We start from the raw sequence: 20,551 nt of genomic DNA, 5'->3' as shown, positions 1-20,551 counted from the left end.
CTGGGTGGGGAAGATCCTCTGGAGAAGGGAATGGCTACCCACTTCAGTATTCTTGCTTGGAGAATCCCATGGACAGAGGAACCTGGTGGGCTACAGTCTATGGGGTCGCAAAGAGTTGGAAACAACTGAGCAACACACACACACACACACACACACAGTATTCCATTCCACATCTTTATTCATTCATCTGTTGATGGCACTTAGGTTATTTCCATGTCTTGACTATTGTAACTAATGCTGCAACGAACATAGAAGTGAATACATTTTTTTCAAATTAGTGTCTTTATATTCTTCAGGTACATTTCTAAAAGTGGAATACCTGGATCATATGATAGTTCTGTTTTTAACTTCTTGAGAAATTGCCATGCTTTTTCCATAGTGGTACCAGTTTACATTCTTGCCAGCAGTATACAAAGGTTCCCTTTTCTCTACATCCTCTCCAATACTTATTATTTTTTGTCTTTTTGATAGTAACCTTTCTAACAGGTGTGAGGTGATATATCATGATTGTTTTGATTTGCAGTTACCCAATAATTAGTGATGTTGAATATTTTTTATGTGCCTGTGGACATTATATATCATTTTTTGGGGGAAATATCTATTCAGATTCTCTATTTTCTAATCAGATTTTTTTCCTGTCATTGAGTTATATTAGTTCTTTATATATTTTGGATATTAACCCCTTGTCATATATATGATTTACAAGTATCTTCTTACACTTGTAAGAGTCTTTTCTTTTTGTTGATGGTGTCCTTTGCTATGCAGAAGCTTTTAAATTAGTAGTCCCATTTGTTTATTTTTGCTTTTGTTTCCCTTGCTTGAGGAACCACATCAAAAAATATATTGCTAAGATTGATGTCAAATAATGTGCTGCCTTTGTTTTCTTCTAGGTGTTTTATGGTTTTAAGTCTTGTATTCAAGTCTTTAATCCATTTGGAGTTGATTTTTGTGTATGATATAAGATAATGGTCTAATTTCATTCTATTGTATTTGACTGTCCAGTTTTTCCAACACCATTTACCAAAGAGACTTTTTTTCCTTTATTGTATATTCTTGGCGCCTTTGTGGTGATTTGCTAAGCTGCTAAGTCACTTCAGTCATGTCTGACCCTGTGTGACCCCATAGACGGCAGCCCACCAGGCTCCCCCATCCCTGGGATTCTCCAGGCAAGAACACTGGAGTGGGTTGCCATTTCCTTCTCCAATGCATGAAAGTGAAAAGTGAAAGTGAAGTCGCTCAGTCGTGTCCGACTCCTAGCGACCCCTTGGGCTGCAGTCTACTTTCTGAGCTCCCAGTTCTGTTCCATTGATTTATGTGCTTGCTCTTCTGCCACTGCCTTACTGTTTTGAGTACTGTAGCTTTGTACTATAATTTGAAATCAGGGAGTGTGATACCTCCAGCCTTTATCCCTGCTCCAGATTCTTCTATGGGATCTTTGGGCTTTTTTGAGGTTCCATGCAAATTTTAGGACTTTTTGTTTTATTTCTGTGTTGATGTCATTGGGATTTTGATAGGGATTGCATTAAATCTGTAGAATGCTTTTAGGTAATACGGACATTTTAACAATGTTAATTTCTTGCAATCCATAAACATAGAATATTTTTCTATTTATTTGTGTCTTCAAATTCCTTTCAATAGTGTCTTCTGGTTTTCAGTGTACAGGTCTTCTATCCACTTGGTTAATTTTATTCCTGGTACCTTATTATTTTTGATGTGATTGTAAGTGTGATTGTTTTCCTAATTTCACTTTCTGCTAGTTTATTGTTAGTGTATAGAAGAACAAGATTTTTTAATGTTAATTTTGTACCCTGACTTTTCTGTATGTATTATTTCTAATAGTTATTTTGGTGGAGTCTTTAGTGTTTTAAATATATAAAATCATGTCACCCACAAATAGTGACAGTTTTGCTTCTTTCTTTCCAACTTGGATGCCTTTTATTCCTTTTTTTCTTGCCTAATTGCTCTGGTACTTCCAATACTGTGTTGAATAAGAGAGGTTAAAGTGGGCATCTGCCGGGAGCCGGCATATTGCATATTGAGTGAGGATCTGTAATAGCTCAACTGGAATTCTATCACTGCCTGGAGCCAGCGTGAGGCACTCCGCCCATGACAAAGGTCATGAGGAAGGAGGCTCGGCATACGCAAAGGTGGGATCGAGCCTCAGGAGTCCCCCTGGAAATTCTCGAGCATCTACCCCCAAAACCAGAGTCTGCCTACTTTCTGCTTTGTGCTTTCACCTACACCTCTGACTTTACGGGGGGCTGTCTCCCACTACCTCTCTCTGAAAAAAGAGTTAGCTTACAGCTCCAGTTAATAATCCCTGGGCGTGACAAGAGTGTTTTAACCTACAAACTCCTCTGAAGGTTCTCTAGCCTGCCTGACAGGCTTGTCCGGCCACATGTGATTGCTCACAGCCTCCCAACCATGAGAGGCACAAGATGCTTTAAACCTTCTAAAAACAGGTTCTTTAGAAAAGTTAGAAAATTATTAGTATAAGTGTAATGGGCTGATTAGAAATTGTATTGGTGAAGGGTTTTTCATTTGTTGAGCCAATGTTTACTGCTAAGTCTCCACATCCCCTGCCCTTACACACATTAATGAATATATAAAAGAAATAAGTATTAACCTTTGATATAAATCACTTAGACCTTAGGCTAAGTAAATTCTTTCCTTAACTAAAACCCACTACACCCTCACCCTATAGGAATGTAACTTTATTTGGGTGGCGTCTGTTTTAAGAATAATCACCCCTGGAGAAATAAGTGTCCTGGTTGACTGACCGCTGTCACAAGGAGAGGGTCGTAAATTGTCAGCAGGCCCCCTGGCCAGAAGATGATGTAACACCCCTAAGACCTCTGTATACATTTGTATGAAGCACCTGACTTTGATAAAAGTCAGGACTGCTGACCCCGCGTGACTTTTGCATAACACCTCAGTGTATAAAAGTAGACCATGGAAAATAAAGAATTGGGATCAGTTCCTCGAAAGACTGGTCTCCCCATGTCTCTCTCTCTCTCACTCTGGTTGAGTCTCCATCTGGAGCGCGGAACCCACCATGCTTACTAATTATGCCTGGGCTTCTAAGATCCGACCGGGGAGGCCTCAGTGTCTCCTCTCCTTCGGGAGAACGGAAGGACGCCTGCGGCCTACGTAAGTGGTGCAAGCTTCTTGTCTTGAAGTTTTATTGGTCCCCCGCGTAAACCAAGCTACTCAGCCTCTTTTCTCCACTGAATTTTCCTACTGAGCTATCCTTATTCTATTCCTTAATTAACGTTTAATTAAGCAGTTGTTCCCCGACCCTCGCCTAGCCGTCTCTCCTTCGAATACCCTGGATCAGCCGGGGCTGGTCCCCGGCAGGCATCCTTATCTTGCTCCTAAGTTTAGAATGATAGCTGTGGGTTTTCACTTTTTTCATGTTGTGAGTTTGTTACCAGATTGAAGCAGATATAGTTATTTTCATTCTTGCTTCCTCCTTTGACTTTATGCTAATGATTAAGTCCTTAGTAACATATTCTGATATAGCATTACAATTTTCTGATTCTTTCTATTTATCTCTTTAGAAGAGCTTCTTTCAGTATTTCTTGTAAAGTAGGTCTAGTGGTGATGTACTCTTGAAGCTTCTATATGTCTGGGAAAGCCTTTATTTCTCCTTATCTGAAAAAAAGTTTGCTGGATAGAATATTCTTGGCTGCAAGTTTTTATCTTTCAACATTTGAAATTTGTTATTTTGCTCTCTCCTGGCTTATAGAGTTTCTGCTGATGGCTTATAGCTTAACGAGGGCTCCTTTCAGAGAACTTGTATTTTTTTTTTCCCTTGGCTACCTTTAAAATTCTTCCTCTATCACTAACTTTTGACAGTTTTTAACTTAATGTGTCTTGGAGAAGATCTTTTTGCATTGAGAAAATTAACTGATTAGCTTCATGGACTTGTATATCCATTCCTTCCCCAGGTTTGGAAAGTTCTCAGCTATTATTTCTTAAGTAAGCTCCCAGCTTCCTTCTCCCTTGATTAACCATTATCCTTATGTTGTCCTTTTAATGGAGTCAGATAGTTATTATAGAGTTTTTTCATTAAAAAAATAGTTTTCTGTTGTTTTCTACCTGAATCCTTTATTTCTATCTTTGAACTTGTTAATTCTCTATTCTATATGGCCTGCCCTATTTCCAGTGCTTTCTAATGCATTCTTCACCTCATTTATTGAATTCTTCAGCTCCAGAATTTCTGTTTGGTTCTGTGATAAGAGTATCATTCTCTTTGGAGAAGAGTTTCCTTCTTATTGATTTCATTTCTGAGCTCAGTGAACTGCTTTTCTAAGCTCATTGAGTTTTCATCATAATTATTGTTGTTCACTCACTCAGTCATGTCCGACTCTCTGTGACTCTATGGACTGCAGCATGCCAGGCTTTCCTGTACTTCACCAACTCCCGAAGCTGGCTCAAACTCATGTCCATTGAGTCACTGAAGCTGTCCAGCCATCTTATCCTCTGTCATCCCCTTCTCCTCCTGCCTTCAATCTTTCCCAGCATCAGTGGCCAAAGTATTGGAGCTTCAGCATCAGTCCTGCCAATAAATATTCAGGATTGATTTCCTTTAGGATTGGTTTGATCTCCTTGCCATCTAAAGGACTCTCAAGAGTCTTCTTCCGCATCACAGTTCAAAAGCATAAATTCTTCGGCATTCAGCCTTCTTTATGACCCAACTCTCACATCTATACATGACTCCTGGAAACATCATAGCCTTGACCATATGGAACTTTGTGGGCAAAGTGATGTCTCTGCTTTTTAATATACTGTCTAGGTTCTTCATAATAGCTACTTTGTATTCTCTATCAGTTTGATCACAATTCTTTGTGACTTTGTTTGGTTTCTGGAGAATTGTTATTTTCTTTTTGTGATGCTTTGTTACTATGGTTTTCATGGTGCTTGATGAGTTGTTCCTCTGTCAATGCATTAGAAGTAGCAAACATCTTTCTTTTGTAGGTAAAGCATTTTTTACTTGACTCAGTTCAATTCAACAGATTGGTAATTTGAAGCATTTATTTTGATTTTCAGTAGGTGGTGCTATAGCACAAGTTTTTGGTTTCTTTTACCTGCGCTGCCTCTGTATTTGAGACTCCACAGTCTCCCTCCTCTACTGCCTCTGTCAGAGGTATCACTGGTAGCCACATCATCACTGCTTGTGTCCCTACGATTCACTAGTGGCTTGATGTTGCTGCTGTCATGCTGCTGTTGCTGGCATTACAGCTGGGGCATTGGAATGGAGGGTACCTCCTGTATTGGGGGTACCTGGGTCAGGAGCATTGCTTCCTTGGCAGGGGGAGAAGGAGGTTGAGTGGGGGAGCTGGGATAGTTTGTACCTCAACTGTGTATGGAGTTTTCAGGGTCTTGAGTGCTGCCTCTGCGGGCAGGGGGCTCTGAATGGCTAGAGGGACTGGGGTTGCAGGTCCTGCTGACACCGCTGCTTGGTTCTCTGTGGTTGTGGTTGCTGCTGTGGCCAGAGGAGGCTGGTATCATGTGTATCATCTCTGCTGCTGCTACTGGGTCCCTGGGGCTTCGGGCTCAACCACTTTAGCTTGGAGGTTGCGATTGTGGTCTCTTCCCCTGGTTCCAGTCTCCCCTGTGGGTTTCAGTCTGCCCACCTACAGATGTACGGATGTATGGATTTCTCTGATGTCCTGGTATGTCGGGCAGAGGAACATTTGTTGAGTTATGGATATATTACTGGCTGTAGATTGAAGACGAGAGACAAAGGGATTGTCTCATGCTGCCATGACACTGACATCATGCTGCCACACTTTGCAGCTTTAAATAACACAAATGTATCGTTCCTTGGTTTCTGTATGTCAGAAGTTCTAGTGGACCTGACTGGGTCCTCTGCTTAGGGTCTCACAAGGTTGAAATTAAAGCTTTGACTGGGCTGCATTTCTCACTGGAGGCTCTGGGGAAGAATCTTCTCCAGGCTCAATCAGGTTATTGGCTGAATTCAAATTTCCTTGTGGTTGTATGACTAACATCCGCATTTCCTTGTTAGCCATCAGCTAGGGCCAGTCTTTGCTCCTAGGGACTTCTTGTACTCTTTCCAATCCCTTCCATGAAGTCCCCTTTAACAATGGCCAGCTGACTCCCAATTATGTTTTAAATCTCTCTGATTTCTGCAGTATCTCCCTGACTGTAGCAAGAGAAGTTCTCTACTTTTAATGACGTGTGATAAGATTGGGCCCACCTGGAAGATCCATGATAATCTCTTTTAAGGTCCATGATTTTAATTACATTTGAAAATCTTCTTTTGCCATACAAATCATCATATTGACAGATTCTAGGAGTTAGAACGTGGACATGTATTGGGGAGCCATTCAGCTTACTGTATCAGTTGACTTAATGACTATATGCACAGCACTGTGATTCAGTTGAAAATGATAAATTCTGTTTTGCATGTGTAACCCATGCACAGTCAAAGCTAAGACAAATGATACCACTATGAATTTCACTAGTAGTCAGAAGCGTATATTTGTACAAGTAGAAATGAGTAATATAGGCAAAAGAAAAGACAATTTCTAGAACTTTTAGCATTTTCAATATTTTTTTTTAAAAGCCCTAGCTTATACTCTAGTGAAAGTGGAGACTACATTTGTGTGTTTTAGTTGATACTACCTAGTAGTAAAGTCGCTCAGTCGTGTCTGACTCTGGTGACACCATGGACTGTAGCCCACCAGGCTCCTCTGTCCATGGGATTTTCCAGGCAAGAATACTGGAGTGGGTTGCCATTGCCTTCTCCAGGGGATCTTCCTGACCTAGGAATCGAACCTGGGTCTCCTGCATTGCAGGCAATTTTTTACCGACTGAGCTATAAGGGAAGCCCTGATACTACCTAGTATGGCTTCAAACACTGCTGGCAGTTTCTGAATAATGATGGCTTCCTGGATGAATCATAAGCTGGAATCGAGATTGCCAGGTGAAATACCAGCAACCTCAGATAATGCAGGTGATACAACCCTAATGTCAGAAAGCAACAAGGAACTAAAGAGCCTCTTTCTGAAGATGAAGAAAAAGAGTGAAAAGCCTGGTTTAAAACTCAATGTTTAAAAACTGAAGATCATGGCATCCACCACTTCATGGCAAATAGATGGAGAAACAATGGAAACAGTGACAGACTTCATTTTCTTGGGCTCCAAAATCACAGCACACAGTGACTGCAGCCAAAAAACTAAAAGATACTTGCTCCTTGGAAGAAAAGCTATGACACACCAAGACAGTGTATTAAAAAGCAGAGACATCGCTTTACTGACAGAAGTCCATATAGTTAAAGCTATGGTGTTTCCAGTAGTCATGTACAGATGTGAGAGTTGCACCATAAAGAAGACTGAATGCTGAAGAATTGATGCTTTTGAACTGTGGTGCTGGAGAAGACTCCTGAGAGACACTTGGACTGCAAGGAGATCAAACCAGTCACTCTTAAAGGAAATCAATCCTGTATATTCATCGGAAGAACTGATGCTGAAGCTGAAACTCCAGTTTGCATCAGGCCACCTGATGCAAAGAGCCAACTCATTGGAAAAAACCCTGATGCTGGGAAAAATGGAAGGCGGGTGGAGAAGGGGGTGACAGAGAACGACATGGTTGGATGGCATCACCAACTCAATGAACATGAGTTTGAGCAAACTCTGGGAATCAATGGACAGGAAATCCTGGCGTGCTGCAGTCCATGGATATGCAAAGAGTTGGACGAGACTAGGGACTGAACAACTAGAGACTGCTGGCAGCGTTTGAAGCTACACTTGGCCAGGCCCTCCCCACTGGACATGTCAAACAACTATTACTTTCTTAAGTCAGGTTATCACAAACATATATGCCCAAATTGCTGAAAATCTAACTATTTTCAAGTGATGCTTTAACAGCTAGCAGGTGGAAACTTAAATAGATTAAGACATAAATGCTTTGTGTGGCAATGATGATGCAACAGTCATGCTTGAAAAGCTTTAAAATCTCTAAAACAAACATAAGGTATTATTGCCATCAATAACAACAATTATGTTTTATGATTTTCTGTGTAAGCACTGTCATTTTATTTGTGTCTATAAATAAGAAGGGATAAAATGTACTATCAATATCTGTTTAATAGGGCTTAATTATTTACTATGGGACTTTATATAGTATATTTAATAAAATTAATGAGATTCTGATTACTTGAGCCTGCCCCTCTCTTTAGCTGGAAAGTCTCTTTGATAAGAAGTAAAGCAAGATTGCCAGTTTTCTTATGAGAATTACAGGGTTTGAGGATTAGTCAACTGAGAATTGGTGAGGTCCTCCTCTAATTAATGTCTTCCCACCGATGTTTGCCCTAATCTTCCCTTTTATTACATTTATTACAATGCTTCAGTGGGATATCTGTGTGGCAAGGAAGATCTATTAAATAAGGTTACTGTCGGCTAGTGAAATAGCAATAAAGGTCCTAATTCTGTATTTGTTTCTTTGTTAATTCCTTTTAATTTAAAAAGTCACCTTGAGGGGAGTTCTTTTATAATAGAAAGAACAACGGGGCTGGAAGTGAGGAGATCCACAATCAGTATTGGCTTTGCAATTTTGGGCAGGTCATTGAATCTCTTGATCCTCAGTTTCCTAAATTATAAAATGCAATGTGTGGTCAAGAGGATCTGTAAAATCTCTTTGGGTGTGTGCATTTCAAGTTGCTTCAGTCATGTCCAACTCTTTGTGACTCTATGGACCAAGGCCCACTAGGCTCCTCTGTCCATGGGATTATCCAGGCAGGAATACTGGAGTGGGTTGCCATGCCCTCCTCCAGGGGATCTTGCCAACCCAGGGACTGAACCGAGTCTCTTACATCTCCTGCATTGGCAGCCAGGTTCTCTATTGCTAGCGCCACCTGGGAAGTCCCCCAAATTAAACAATTTGCTGATTTCAAGGAAACATTTTCAGAAATTGATAGCAGAAACATTTTCAGAGTGTTATTTACTTCCCACTTAGATTTTTGCAGTTCTCTTTCCTGGCTTTCCTCCTACCATTATTTTAACGCAGTAACTATTTTGTAGCTCGTTGCTAGATTTAGGTTCATAAAATGGTACTTCATTGCATGTTCAAAACCTTCCAGAGTAGGTCTGAATTTCAAGGCTTCCTGAATCTTGATCTGATCCTAGCTTCCTTTTCCCCTTTATTCTCTTCAAAAATCTCCTTTCAGCACCACATTTCAGTCAGTCTGCCTGCTGTAACAGACTATGGTTATGTTTTATCCTCCACATCTTTACTTATGTTATTCTATCTGCCTGATATCCTTCCTTTCTCAAAGCCACCCTCTGCTCTCCAATGTTCAAGCATATATTTTTAACCCCGCCTACTGAAATTATAGCTCAATCTTCAAGGTTAACTCAAGAGTTATTTCCTTTACACAGTCTTCTACAGTTACCCCAACTGGAAGCAATCTTTTCCCCTCTGAAATCCTACAGGACTTAATATATTTACGATTCAGTGATAAACATTTAGCACATGTTTACTTAATGTACACATTTTCTAGACACTGTCTTTGGCAATAGGGATAAAATAAAGAGGAGAAGTAGGCCTGACTTCTGTCCTAAGGAACTTTACAGTTTCATGAGTGAGATTGTTATCAATAACAATTATACAAATTGGGATAAATTGGATGACATAAAAAGTTTTACTTCACTTTTATTTACCTTTTTACTGTTTGAATCTCAACCCCTAAATTGTCAACTTGAAAAAAAATAGTTTTTATAAATCTGTGACAATGTTAATTCATTTCTAAATACATATTTAGAAATTAAAGAAATGCTTGTCCTTTAGATTTGGGGCTATGAATTAAAAATGGTTTCTAAGATTGTCCTGGGTTTCTAAGATTGTTCCAGAGAATACCTGGGCATTTTTTTCTCTTTCCTGCTGTTTTCAAAGTTAAACAGAAGTTAGATTAGATTAAACACAATAACAAATTTAGTTTTGAACCTGGAAATTTATTTTGTCCACCCTCTTTTAAGTTTTGAGGTCTCCAAGTAACTTTTTATTGTCATATTTTGAAAAAGATGTTCATTTCCATTTTATAAAGAGGTCATCATTTTTCTAATGTATGTATATGAAATACCATCCATGTATTTAGGATTGTGGAATGAGTTATAAATGGTCCAAAGTACTAACAGTTAGTTCAATAAACTTTTTTTTGAATCTCACAGTGTGATATTTGGCTTTGAGCATGTCAGACACAGTTTGTACCATTTGAAGGTTACAGCTTTGGGAGAGGAGGCAGAAACAAATATTGATAATATCAAATTATTGGCTCCAAACATGGATATTTCATTGGTGGTTATAAATTTGTATAAATTCCAACAATAAAGTTTTAAAATAGATAGAATTGAGCCACACAATGTGAAGATAATGAAAGTTTGAAGGAATCCTGTGGCCAGAGATTTATCTTGTTGTGTCAAGTCTCTGGTTATTAAGATAATTTAATTATTTATTTAGTAAAGGTAATGTTCTGATACTGAAGCTGAAACTCCAGTACTTTGGCCACCTCATGCGAAGAGCTTACTCATTGGAAAAGACTCTGATGCTGGGAGGGGTTGAGGGCAGGAGGAGAAGGGGACGACAGAGGATGAGATGGCTGGATGGCATCACTGACTCCGTGGACTTGAGTCTGAGTGAACTCCGGGAGTTGGTGATGGACAGGGAGGCCTGGCGTGCTGCGATTCATGGGGTCGCAAAGAGTCGGACACGACTGAGCGACTGAACTGAACTGAACTGAAATGAATGTTAACCTTATAGTGAAATACTTTGAGCTGAATACATTCAACTTAATTTTTAGGAGGTACCATCCATTGATTATTGTAATCACAGCCCTAGAAGTCTGACTTTGTAGGTTAACAATAGTATTCTATTACTAGAGAGGAAATTTATCAGAGTGGTTAAACTCTCAATTCTACAGACAGGATTGGGCTAGTATTAAAATCAAGGCTTCACTGCTTTCTAGTAGTATGACAGTAAAAAAATAACCATGTTTCTCTAAATCTCAGTTTTCTTATTTATAAAATGGAGGTAATAGAGCACAGTAAGTGCTAAAGAAATATAGGTATAATTTATCTTATTTCAACCAAAATTTAATTTGAAAATGGAAGATCTTTATTGTGTGTGTAAAATACTTTCAATCTAATGCTGGAATAAAGACACCTTAATTTGATAAAGTGGAGAGAATTAAAAACCAGTTAAGAGTATTTGGCCCAAAGAATTAAAGGCACCTGTTCTGAGTTTATACCGATACAGTCAAGTTACACACAAATACTTGTATTGCTCAAAGGAACCTAAGATTTAAAGAAGATATGGATTTCTCAATGATAGGTTTTCATTTGTTTGCTTAATTTTGCTTACCAGATCATCATGTGATGCTCTTGAAATGATACAGGATATATCTATAGAGCATCTTTTTAAGAAGATGTACCACAGTTCCAGAAGAAACTTTTAAATCTAGCATTACAGGAAAATAGGCAGAGGAAACCATATGGGCAAGAGAAAAAAAGAGAAATAGATAAAAGACTAATAATATAATTAGCCTTTAGTCCAATAAATTTAGTTTATTATTTTCCTTCTGTAATGCACATTTTGTGGAAATCTCTCACAACTAAGTGGGAATAATATAATCTTTCCACCATTAATATTTTCTAGAATATTAAAATAATAAAATATAAATATGTTGCCAATAGATTTCAGAAATCTAAAAATTAAGTTTATATCAGTCCCTGTTGAGGTTAAGCTATACAAATTATAGAAATAACACTAATTTTGACTAAATTCTATTTTGGTAAGGCTGAGTTTATTCAAATTAGGTTTTTTCTTTTTCTGCTTAATGAAGGGCAGAATATAGAGGTGTTAAAGTGAACTTATAAAGAAAATAAAACATGAATATCATATCATTTGTTCTTAATTCTCAGCAATTTTAACTCACTGCCTGAACGTGTGACCCATAAAATTAAAAATGTCATAACCCTGGGCTTTATATTCTTTACTTAAGCTTGTGATGATAAATGACTGTGGGCAAATTTCAGATGGAAACAAGTGCCAAATGGAGAGAGAGAGAGAGAGAGAGAGAGTGCAGGTGAGGGAGAGGAGGGGAGGAGGACAGAGGAGAGAAAAGGAGAATAAAGAAAAAAATGAGATAGTGAAGTGAAAGTCGATGAGTCATGTCCGTGTCTTTGCGACTCCATGGAATTCTCCAGGCCAGAATACTGGAGCGGGCAGAGGTTCCCTTCTCCAGGGGATCTTCCCAACCCAGAGATAGAACCCAGGTCTCCTGAATTGCAGGTGGATTCTTTACAAGCTGAGCCACGAGGGAAGCCCAAAATGAGATAAAACCCCTAATAAAGCAATCAGGAGACAATTTCAGATCTATCCTATATATCACATCTGTTGTCTTGAGAAAACTAGGGAAACTCTTATTTCCAAGACAGTCCAGAAGAGACATCTTATTTTGGGAGGACATTATTTCCTTTTAAAGTGTAAACTTAGGTATATCTCAAGGTGACTAGAGCCATATGAGAATAAATTCTTTTAGTATCATACTCGGAAATGCTTGCAAGATTTCATTTATATGGAATCTTCAGATGTATGATGATAATCAGTTAAGTAATATGAAATTTTCATTGATTGAAGCATATTAAAAATGGTTAACTTTGAAGTTATTCATATACTGATGAACAGATGTAGCAATATTGTCCTCATCATCCTCTGTTCAGGCTTGATTAAGCTAAGTGTAGACAGTGTCCTTTGATTGAATAATGTGGATTGGTTTAGAATTCAAAGATTCTTAATTCAAAGTAATATAAGATGTAAAAAGGCTTTGATTTTCATGTGCCATAACTTTTCCTTCTATTGTAGTCTGTGTTGAAAATGAGAAAGTGGACTTCCTTGTGAAGTTTACAGGTTTCTACATTAAGGGACTACAGAATAACTTTTGTGAACATAGATAGGAAGCAACTTGGTTAGTAACTATATTCCCCAGCTTCCTATTTTTGGGGATAGCCAAATTTATGAAGAATGTATTGTTTAATCCTTATAACACATTTTGAAAACCTAAATCACGCTGTTGCAACTAGGCAACTGTTGAAAAGTAAGTACTAGATTTATTAGCAGTTATTTTCACAAAGATTTCGTTTAATAATGTTGGTGTGCTCTCTGTAATTTATTTGATTAATAATATTTGATTTGAACCCAAATGATGACTTCTCACATATATGACAGAACTAATGAACTGTGAAGGAAGAAACGTTCAGATGGTCACCAATAACCACTGCTTTGTTAATCCTTTAAATAAACTAGAGCTCACAATGTGTCCCTTTGAAGTCATAAATAATGTATATTTTTCTTTTGACTTTTAATAAGCCAGTAGGGTTCATCTCACAGTCTCCAAACACATATATTTTATTATGGGCCTCTGCAGTTTACTTTAATTAGTGTGTCTGAGTGCTTTGGGAGACTTAGCCCTACTGAAAACAAACAGAGTCTTACCATCTATAAAACATTAGCTCCCTTTGGTTTATCCTGACACAGCGGGGGAGGCTCAGTGAGAAACACATGGTGTAAGTAAACACTCATAATTGCATTAGCATTCTCTGGTGGATTGGTAATTCAAGCTCTGTTCCATGATATTGTAAGAGCAGTTAGAACAGGTTTACCCATCTTGTGGTCTGATTGGGGATTTCATCAAATTCCATGTGAACAGAACTTTAAGTGACCAATCTACTGGAAACAGAGTCAGAGAGAAGGAAGCATGCCATGAGATGGAAAGCTAGTATAGGCAATATAATTTAATTTTATTTCTGATGTAGCTGTGAAGTTTTTCAGTTCCAGTTGCCATTTCTTTTCTCATTTTATTTAATATCAAAGTTGGTTTCAATCTGTGCTTTGGATACGGCCACTCTGTTGACTTTCTTATACAATACTGTGTAAGATAACGGATGGATTGATTAAAATTTACAGCTTTCAAGTATCTGTTTTGATATAATAACACTCAAACATACTTGCCAATAAAATAACCATGTTACTTATTGTTGAGGGAGTGAATGTATAATTTTTTAAAAAAAACAATTAATTGGTAGTTAAACTTGTATGTTTTGTAGAGCAGAGCTATTTGTATGTATGAGCTAGGGTATACATTATCAATCTTATGCTTTTAATTTTAATCATCTAGTGATTGCTTAGAATAACACATGGCCAATATATATGGAAGGGTAACAGGAATGTAGACTATTCTCTAGTGGGATGAATCTGATGGACATGGATGAAAAACTGAAGCTGCATCAATATTCACAAATGGTTTGGCCATTTGTATGACTTCAGTAGTGGAAAACTGTCCAGTTACCTATTTTTAGATATCTTTCCACGTTTTGTGGGTTTTTTGTTTGTTTTGCTGCTTTTGGATTTATTTCACTTTTGTTTACCTTTTGGCTAATTTTGGTATTGTTAGTTTGCTTAGGGCATCTATTTGGCACTTCAGAAAAAAACAAATTACATTAATATTGTGATTGAAATGATCATTTAGTTCTATGTATATGCAGTCTATACAAGCACTGTTCCTTAGAAATAAATGCAAGAAATATAATTTTACATTTTCTAGTGACCATATAAAGTGAAAAGAAACGTGAAATAACTTTTAGTAATACATTATTTAAACTGATACATCCAAAATATTATCATTTTAACATGTAATCAATATAAGAAATTTAAGGATATATTTTGCATTTTTTGTACTAAATCTTTGAAATCTAGTGTGTATTTTGATCTTAAATACATCTCTCATTTTGGGATAGCTACATTTGAAATGCTCAATAGCCAGATGTGGCCAGAGGTTACCCTATTGAAAGTACAAATTACACCTTTTCATGAAAAAAAAAAATCAATAGATGGTGAAAAGTTGATCTGTGTTGACATTTTAAAAAATGCAAAAATTCATATTCTTTATTGTAATACATATCTTAAGCATTATTCTTTCTGAAACTGAAATCCCTAGTCTGATCTGAAAATTATAACTTCCCTGTTCTATTCTGTCCTCTTTTCTCAGTCCTGATGTTATTTCATCATTTTCTCTCACTGTTTTATATTTTGAAACATTTACTTAACAAGTAATGAGATGAGTTATGTGGAAAAGATTTTCAAGTATAGAAAAGAGACTGATTATGTTTTCCAGATTGTACCATACTGTTTTTGGATTGTTTTCATAGGTGAAGTCCTTAGTTTGAAGGCATGGATTGCCTAGTATTGAAATAGTATGAAAGAGAACATTTTGGAGCCTTAAAAGATTGTAGCAGAGTAAATAGCAGAACACTGTAAATTATTTTTCCTCCCCAATTCCCATGTTTTAGAAGTTAATTTACTTTATATGTAGAACATATTTAAAAAATTTGTTCCACATACTGCATTGTCTATAGTTTAATGTAAACCTTATTGCTTAAGAAAAAATTTTTTCAAAGTATCATTTCATATTTAAGAGGAACAAAATCTAAGATTGAGTCTTACTGATAATCAATAAGTAGGCAAATCAAAAGAAAAGTTACATGTTTCTGGTCTATAACTTGCTATTTATGCAAAGATATATCCATCTGGCTTTATCTGTTCAAACCTATACCTCTATTTTATTTATACCCATTTTACATGAGTTCAACATACAGAACATAAATATTTGACTTTTAAAATATGTGTAGTGCTAGTATAAAAAAATCATCCAATATTTACATCTTCAGATGATTAATTTTAAAAATGAAAATTATCAAAAGTACCTTTTATAAAATGTTAAAAACTTATATGATGGGTCAAATTATTGTTATTTAATTTTTTGAGCCAATTTTAGTCAGAATGGATCTTTTTGTTTTTCAGGTTTTGCTGGTCACGTTTTTCTATGGCTGTAATTGATACCACATTTTTAAATACTTAAGTATTTTCAACTTCTTTTAATTTGTTTATACAATCTAAATTTAAGTGTATATTTAAAATTTTATATAGCTGGACTCTATGTAATATATAAATATATTTTACACATTATATAGACTCTCAACATAGAAATAAAATAAAAATATATCATCATTTATATAGTAAAAGTATAGACTGTATTTAATTGTAGCACAGATAGGCTTAAACTATAAGTACATTTTTCATGTCAGTGATGTACTTTGAATATTTTTTACATAAAATCTTCCATGAGATTCATTACTCAAATATATTACTATATCATCATAAATACTTAATTGGCAAATTTTCTAATTTTATATTGACTCCTGGAAATTTTGAATAACCATGTTCAAAAAATATATTCATATATATAATCTTATTACATAGGATTCAACTTCTGAGAATCAAAATGTTGATAACATTTAATTTTTTGAAAACATATCTAATTTAATAAGGTAACTTTTCTTAAACATCTAAACTTCTAGACAGGACATAATTATGTCCTATTTAAATGAAAATTCTCTCATATTATGAGGCTTACTAAAGGATATGTCAGTATACATAACATTTTTCAAAAGTCATAACACAACCTTAGTTTTGAAAAGATATTCTTTACCTGAATATTTAATTTGTAGAACAACTTTATGTTTTTCTACAGTTTATGCAGGCTCTTTGTTTATGTATTATGATTATTAAAATCTCATGAGGGAAATCAATCTGTCAAAATTTTCAAGATTTTATCTGATAACTAAATGAACAATACTAAATAATTCTTTGTGTTATCTCCGTAAAGTTGTTCCCAGTGATCTTCTTCAGGATAGAAACCAGGTCTGCTTTGAAATTGCTCAATGTTTGCCGGCTGCCAAAGCTGAACTGTCCGCTAAGCACACCCACCGGCTTAAGCAAGGTGCCTGACTGACTAGAATGCTTGGTGAGGAATCAAAAATATGCTTTAATCCAGTGTTCATTTTCATATCACAAAAGGTGCTACAGAATGATTGCCATTCACGAAAGAAAAAGGCAAGCACAATTAAAAGCCAGGTTTCTAATCCCCTTTGCCTGGGTTTAGAACCAGAGCCAAAAGAAATAGTGTGTTAACAGTTACATATGCCCTCAGGGGGAAGCACACCCCGACCACCTAGCTGGTGAGATGAAAAGATACCACGATTGAGTTATATCAGTGGCCAACAAATTGTGCCTCAATGGCTGTGGCTGACAAGAGACCATAGAACTAGTGGGTGGCCAGCAAAAGCTCTGTTTTGTGACAGTTGGCAGACAAGTGCTGAGCCAATCAAATGCCGTCTTTCCTGCTTATAGTAACTGTTTTAGCAGCCAAGACATAGATTATCAGTATGTGAGAAAATCGGAGAGTGAGTGCCTGTCATTTGTGTGAAAAGCTATTTCTAAATGATTGAAGGGCAGTCTGAGCCGCTAACCACTAATTAGCCTAATTGACACCAAATTGAAAGGGATGACTCAGCTGTTGGAGAAACCCTGCCTAATGGTAGTGTTGTGTCTCAACTGCTTGAATGAGAAGTGATTATTAATTGGAAATATGGAAAGAAAAACTGCTGTATTATATTAATATTGGGGAAGTAGGGGATTAAACTTCTTATTAATCTGACTGTAAGCTTGCCCACCCTGCTGGCACTCTTGTCATCAGGAATAGCTGACACCAATTGGGGTAAGTGACTTAAGCTCTACTATTTCTCCACTGAGGATTTTGCAGACAGGTTGAACTGTGAACCAGGCAGTTTTCTGACAGCACTGATAACTACTCAAATATATCTAAAATTGAAGACAAAGCCTAAAAACTCAGTGAAAGTGAAAGTCATTCAGTTTGTGTCCTATTCTTTGCGACCCCATGGACTGCATAGTCCATGGAATTCTCCAGGCCAGAATACTGGAGTGGGTAGCCTTTCTCTTCTCCAGGGGAATCCTCCCAACCCAGGGATTGAACCCAGGTCTCTCTCATTGCACGCGGATTCTTCACCAGCTGAGCCACAAGGGAAGCCCCCAAAACTCAGTAGTGGGTATTGAATAGGTACCCACTTGAAGAACCCAAGTTTTTGTGGTTAATATTATTTTTTTGGACAAAACAAAACAGTATTTTAAATTCGTCAATAGAAATGTATCTTCTACATATTAGTTTTCAATTGCTAGCTTCAATAGTTGGTCAGTAAGTGTCTAATGAAGAAAGGAAGGAATCTTGAAGGTATTTCTGAACCATTAGGAAGGAAGAGTTTTTTTTAAAATTAAAATATATTTAATACCTGATTTTTAATTCCATCTTAATAAAACTACTGGTGTTTGGTTTAAAAAAATTTTTTTAATTAATTAATTTTATTTGGAGGCTAATTACTTTTCAATATTGTAGTGGTTTTGCCATACATTGACATGAGTCAGCCGTGGGTGCACATGTATCCCCCATCCTGAACCCCCCTCCAACCTCTGGAAGGAAGGAAGCGTTTTAAAATGCAACTCCTGTCATTTAGGAGGCTGTAGTTTTCCTTTTCCCTGCAAATTGTTGAGGGTTCCATTGCCTGTGTTGCCTGCATTATAGTTGTGGAATTAGAAGGACCTCTACAGGCTATGTGGGTTTTGGACAAATTTACAAGAGTTGTAGAAACAAACGGAGGAGTTTCTGCCTTCTCCAATATGTTTGAAACTGGATTCTGAAGGAAGCTACTGAATTTAAAAAAGGCATAATGATAAAAACAGATATAATCAAGACTTCAAAAATTTATACTTACAAAAGCTCATCAGGGAAGACAAAATTTAATCCTACTATCATAGCAGTTGCAACCACAAAGTTTACAAAGATTTGGTTGAGAAATAGCTTTATATTTTCTGGTCCCTAACAAGATGCAGAGTTGAATGAAATTGTGTCAAATGTAGCTGATTTTTAAGATGGTGATAAAATGTGTTCTAAATAAGCATTTTTTCAATTATATTGAATATCGAAGTACATTTATACAGATTCTAGAATAGTGATTTTGATCTTATAATATCCATTTATCCATTCATTCATTTATTCATTAATTCAGTTAAGTTCCTTTAGCATGCTTTGGGCTAAAGATCAGATTAGCTAATCAGAGACTGTTAGTTTGTAATGTAGATTAAATCTAAGTGCATTTCCAAAGAAGAGGTGGAGAATAATAATTGTAATGCTGCTTACAAAATAAAATGATACAATTTGGAATACTTTTGAACATTTTTAATAAATCACATGAAATTATAGGATTTTTCCCTCAGAAATGTCCTTATTTTCTGCAAGAGCTCAAGGAAGAAGAGATCAACAAGTATCAAAACACATGAAATTATGAGGCTGGTTGTGGGCTTCTCAATTGGAGCAAGGTTCCTAGTAAAGATTATTTATTACAGTGGTAATGTGATTATAGTGTTGGTGAAGAGAAAAGAAGGCAGGGGAAGTGTTGGGAGAATAGAAGGTCAGGGAAGAACAGTACTTGAGTGACGTTCTAAGCCAGTTGCTTTCATCTGGTACAATTTTTCAGATGCTTACATGGCCTCCTGGAGTACAGGCAGGTTCTCCCCAGTGAATCTGGGCCTGGAAGTTTGGAGAAATAGTGACAGTACAGATAGCAATGATTTCGGAAAATTTTAGGAATACTGTATTTTCCCTTTGGGCTTCTCCTGGTGGCTCAGTGGTAAAGAATTTACCCACAATGTAGGAGCTGCAGAAGCTGCAGGTTTGATCCCTGGGTTGGGAAGATCCCCTGAAGGAGGGCATGGCAACCCACTCTAGTGTTCTTGCCTGGAGAATCCCATGGACAGAGGAGCCTGGTGGGCTACAGTCCGTGGGGTTGCAAAAAGTTGAACACAACTGAAGCGACTTAGCACACATGGACATTTTCCCTTTGCTGCAGTTTAGCAACTTAATTCTTCCATTGATAAATACAGAAACATTTCCATAGGCTTCCCTTTCATAAATGGCCTTCATATTACTCATATTGTATAATAGCTGAGGATACACTATGGAGGTAAATTCGTATTATAGATACTTCCTTCTGTGGGACTGTCCTTATGGGTATCACAAGATTGGGAGAGGAATGAGTATTCGTTTACTTATTCAACAAACACATATCCATCCCTTCCCTGTGCCAGGCACTTGACTATGCACTTCCCATGTGAAACCATTCATGGTGACCCTAAGGGTGAGGAGATGGAAAAGAACTTTGATAGGAAGTTCTGAAATTCCCATGTAATTCCCTCTGTTCCATGTAACAGAGGCCATGTAAGCATCTGTTCCTTAGGGAATGGTTATAATTGTTTACCTTCCTCTTGACTCTAGTCCTGATGCAAGGAAATAAAAGCAGCTACTGCTCTTTTCTTTTTTTTTTTTAATAAGATCATGATATTGTCAAGATGTGCAAAGTGAAGGTTTTGCATTCTTAATAATGGGTTTAGGGAAAGAAATTTCAGATCAAAAGCTCAGCAGAAAATTAGACTCGGTTTTCTAAAGGAGGAGGAGAAATGATGGGAAAGGGGAGAGAATGGGTGATAACAGGGGTGCTTTTCATTTTGAGGGGAGTAGTTATGATTGTGGCTGTATGGAGTGAAAAGTTGGAATCTCACTGAA

General features: G+C 36.9%; 1 long non-coding RNA gene across 4 annotated transcripts in view; it reads left to right on the top strand.

Moving 5' to 3' along the window:
* The first annotated feature begins 2,946 nt into the window (after positions 1 to 2,946).
* The window catches only part of LOC129657620 (uncharacterized), a 39,923-nt gene continuing 22,318 nt past the window's right edge, over positions 2,947 to 20,551 (top strand). For 3 of the 4 annotated variants that reach the window (XR_008716907.1, XR_008716909.1, XR_008716908.1), the window contains exon 1: positions 17,454 to 17,635. This is a non-coding gene — a long non-coding RNA (uncharacterized LOC129657620). Of the gene's footprint in view, positions 3,151 to 17,453; positions 17,636 to 20,551 lie in introns of those variants that run through there. The other variant, XR_008716910.1, reaches the window with a different exon arrangement.

The sequence above is a fragment of the Bubalus kerabau genome, chromosome 7 (genome assembly GCF_029407905.1).
Source record: "Bubalus kerabau isolate K-KA32 ecotype Philippines breed swamp buffalo chromosome 7, PCC_UOA_SB_1v2, whole genome shotgun sequence".
In the NCBI taxonomy this organism is placed as follows: Eukaryota; Metazoa; Chordata; class Mammalia; order Artiodactyla; family Bovidae; genus Bubalus; species Bubalus kerabau.
This window is presented reverse-complemented; position numbering and strand designations above follow the sequence as displayed.